The sequence below is a fragment of the Bos grunniens genome, chromosome 11 (genome assembly GCF_055505025.1).
Source record: "Bos grunniens cultivar Pamir isolate PY7600 chromosome 11, Bosgru_T2T1.0, whole genome shotgun sequence".
Taxonomy (NCBI): Eukaryota; Metazoa; Chordata; class Mammalia; order Artiodactyla; family Bovidae; genus Bos; species Bos grunniens.
Genome location: NC_141175.1, coordinates 12677880 through 12681963, shown reverse-complemented (window position 1 = coordinate 12681963; position 4084 = coordinate 12677880). Strand labels below are relative to the sequence as shown.

The 4084-nt window shown below is 50.1% G+C and overlaps 1 long non-coding RNA gene across 2 annotated transcripts; it reads right to left on the bottom strand.

Moving 5' to 3' along the window:
* Positions 1-441: 441 nt before the first annotated feature.
* On the bottom strand, positions 442-3773 carry LOC147362560 (uncharacterized). Of its 2 annotated transcripts, none has more exons than XR_015136360.1 (2): positions 3433-3773; positions 442-2956 (listed from the first exon to the last, which is right to left on the bottom strand). It is a non-coding gene; the product is annotated as an uncharacterized LOC147362560 (long non-coding RNA). The 2 variants fall into 2 exon arrangements; XR_015136359.1 differs by lacking the exon at positions 3433-3773 and adding an exon at positions 3085-3416.
* Between the last annotated feature and the right edge of the window lie 311 nt (positions 3774-4084).

The window sequence follows — 4084 nt, the reverse complement described above, 5'->3', positions numbered from 1 at the left end:
GTTTTAATTAATGGAAGAATAAAAATGGGGGAGGGGGCAAGAGGTTGGGCTTCGGTTGAAGCTTATGTGGGAAATGACTCGTTCCTCACCTAAGGAGACAATGCCGGCTGCCCAAATAGCAGTAGAGGTTTGCTAATCAAGCCAGTGGAAAGTTGGGCTGGGGTAGAGAAAGGGCTCTGCTGAAAGCGCAGGGAGAGACGGTGACCACGCTGAGCATTTTCCCTTCCGTGCAACCTCACTGTTCCCCTCAGAAATGTACCAACCACTTCACAGGAGAGGAACCTTCTTCCTTCCCAGGAAGGTGCGATTTGTGCTAGGAACCAGTATGTTTTGTGATGGTAAAATAGTGCCAGTGGCTGGGAAGCCAAAATCAACATTCCTTAGCCGGGATTAAGGAAGGGCTGGGGCTGAATACTTGTGAGCTTCAGGAAATGGGCTGACGGACCAGACTGCGTGTGCTAGATGTGGGGCAATCCACATGCAGTAATGTGTCCTGTGTGTGCTGAGAGTCTCTGGTTGAGGACTTGTGGGAGAGCCAAGTCCAGCATCTTTAGCCAAAACCCCCTCTTTTTGTTCTATGGAAATGTTTACCAAATCCTCCTCCAGTCTAGTCAGCGCTAGCTGCGTACCTGCGTCGATTAGTGTATGTGAAGCTTATAAAAGGTTTATGAGGGAACCTTTGGTTGGAAATAGAGTTTAGGGGTATACTGCTGTTAGAGAGGGGTGGCAGAGATGTCTCTGAATGGAGAAAAGACTGTGGTAGGAATTTTTCCAGATTCAAGCGCATGTAGATACAAGAGTTGTCAGTCAAGAGTTCAGCTGCCTCCTCCCCCAACCCCACTTTTTTTCCCCATACAATCTTCCTGATTTTCCTTTTAGCAAAATGTGGTTCCCTGTGTGAGGAAATTCATTGCTTTTAGTTGTGCTCCTACCTAAAAAGCAACCAGATTAACAGAATGAGCAAAATTCTAGGACTAGGGTCCCTTCTAGGACTGAGTAGTATTCTGGGTTAGGTTAAGAAAAATCACTCTCAAGCAATAGTGGTAGGTACACCAGTTTTAAAAAATGACACGTTGCAATATTTACTTTTTTTGTGTGCTTCCAGGGCAGTTTACATCTTGCATGGAAATTAGAAGGTAGAGAGATGCAATTAGCTTTGTGTATTTGTTACAATAGTGCTTTCGGAATAATCTGATCTGACAGATTTACATTGTTGACAATGTGATTTAAGCGGACCCAGATACAAACTTTCCCCACCCTAATCAGTAATGGTAAATCCTCTGCTGAGATGAACACTCTCCAGCCTAGTATATTCATTTTTTTTTTGCCGATTCCCTGTAATAAAATTGAACATTTTGTCACCACTTTGAGAAACACTGCCAAACACCTTAAAACACATGTCACACGCCAGCAGCCCCTCATTTCCCTCCTCCGGGAGTTTCTACATCTGGAATCATAATCACAGATAAAAACCTTGACAAAATTGCATCTGAGCACATTCCTCTCCGCAGCCTTTACTTTCTCATAACATTTAATACAATATTAATACCTGCTACCGAAAGGCAGGAGGGAGAAAAGGGCTGCCAACCTCCACGTTTCCTGATGCATCATGTTCAAACCTGAAATTCACACTTCGTGTTTCATTTTAAGTTCAGTGCATTTAACAGGGCCCTAGAGAGAGGGCCCTGGTTAGTTCCCCAACCTGCTCAGCTGACGCCCTGGGAGGCGGTCTCGGAACTGTTCAGATCGCTGCAGGGATAAGAGGAGGAGGAATTGGGCTCTTCTCTGCCTGAGTCGGGCCAAGCCATTTATCTATCAACAGACGTGGTATTCTTCCTCAAAAAAACCTAAGAAGCAGCTAATTTATATTGTCAGTATGAGTAACCAGCAGATTTTTGGTAAGGTTTGACCAAGGCAAAAAGAGTTGATTTCATAAAGTGGCCATGCTTGAGCTGATTTGCTGCTGACTGACAGCCTCTCACATCAGTATAAAACACTCCCCTCTTTGCCTCTCCTGCCCAGGCCTGGGTAGAAGGGGGTCATTTTTGAAAATATGAGACTTTTCTGTCATCCTTGTGACTCGGCTTCACCCTATCTCTTCTTGGAGATGTCCACAACCCCACATTCCTGCATGGTGGCAAGGAATCACCATTCCTCTGCTAAACAAACTCAAGACAGAGGTTAGAGAGAAGGGGAAAGTGCAGGGAGCTTTCCCCACTGGGGGGTTCCTGGGGGCCTGTGTGATTCACTGGAAGTGGGCTTTCAGTTGGTAGTTTTGTTCAGTCCTCGCCATTCTCTAACCAGAATTAGAGTCAAGACAGACCCCAGCAATCCCAGGGAGCCCAACCAGCAATGCTCCCTCCCCTTTTTAAAGTTTTTAACCACCAGATTTTTGAAATGAATAACTAGCACCTCTAGTAACAGCCTCACTGTAGAGAGACACACCCCCATAAACACACACACACTTCCCTAAGCAAGACCTACTTCACAGCTGAGCAAGGTATATAATTTGCTGAAGGGTGCAACCCTGAGAACAGGAGACATTACACTTTACTCAGGGAACCGAGGCAGGCAACTGGCCCTGTGACTGCAGCCAACAGCTCTAAGAACACAGTTCCTCCTGCTGCAAGGCAGAGAAGAAACAGTTGTCTTCACCTCTTTCTTCTTTGCAGTTATTATCCAAAAGGCTTTCCCCACCCCAACCCCCAGCACAATCCTCAGTGTTTCAGGTCATCCGTTGGCTGTGCCCAAAGGGGGTCCCCGGCAGGCCGGTCTGGGGCCAAAGAGGGCGGCTCCCCCTGCGCGGAATCCTTCCCTGGTGGCTCCCAAATCAGGCGTTTTCTCTGCCTGCCTTTCCCTCGGGAGAGACTCGAGAGGCTGCAAAAATCTGGGCGCCCGTTCGCTCGCTTGTCAAGAAGCAAACTGTCTTCACATTCTCCAAGAGCAACATCCCTGCCTAGGAAAAGGAAAGAAGAGGCAAAATAAATAAAACCAGTTAATGTTGTAGTTAACTTGCAAATCAAGTAAATCTGTTGGTGCCGTATTTGAGAAATAAACCATCAGAGCGTCACAGCAAACACACACTTCTGAACGTCTTCATTTTGATTTAATGGTATATCAGCGTCAACTATCGCTTCCTCTGCTGGTACACACGGCCTGATGCCGCGGGAGGAGGGTGCCCATGTTTATCACCGAGTGAGATGACTAATTACACCTTGTCAATCACCGGCTATGAAGACATAAAACCAGCGCGCACAATGAAGTAGTTGCCTGCAGCGTCAATTAGTTGGCGATTCGGAGGTTATTGCGTGGCCCTGCTTTGGCCGCCTCTAATAACGGGACAGAGCGCCGGGAACGGCGCACTGATCAATCACCCTCCTTCCGCGGCTACCCGGCTCCCGCCCCCTCTTCCCCCGCCAGGCCCGGCCTCACTTTCTCTGGGCGGCATGTGCTTCCTCCCTCCCGGCCCCGGCTCCGTGGCGCCGGCAGCCCCGGGAAGTTTCCGAGCGGCAGCTCCGCAGCCGGCAGCCCGGAGCCCCGCAGCCTTCGGGGAGCGCCAGGGCTGGTGGCCCCTTTGTTGGAAGAGGCGTGGAGGGAGAGCTTTTGTTCTGAGTTAGTCACGGTGGCCGGCTGGAGGCTGCTACCTCATTATGCGCCGGGTCTGCCTGTCTGCGAGGAAGCAGATGGTGGGGAGGTAGGCAGCGGCGAGAGTAGCCAGACCTGAATTCCGTTCACCTGTCACCTCCCACAGAAGGCAGGTTCAAGCGACCTGGGGAGTCCTTTCCCGTACCTGGGGGAGGGGCGTCGAGGGGCCTCTGTTTCCGGCGCTTCCGAAGGTTCCATTTACCTGCGGATGCCTGCTCCCCCCACCCGCCGCCATCCTCGCGGCTGCGGCTTCTTGCACCGTGTAAATGTCACTCACGTGTCAAGATGTGTGTTTACAGCCTGTTCCTCTCCTTGTTTAGTCTCCGTGGACAGGGCTCAGCGGTTGTGCGATGTTCCCCTCACCGCTGGGGGAGATTAGCAAAGTTACCGGCCTCTGAATTCAGGGCTGGGGTGTGTGTGGTGTCGGGGGCGGGAGGGG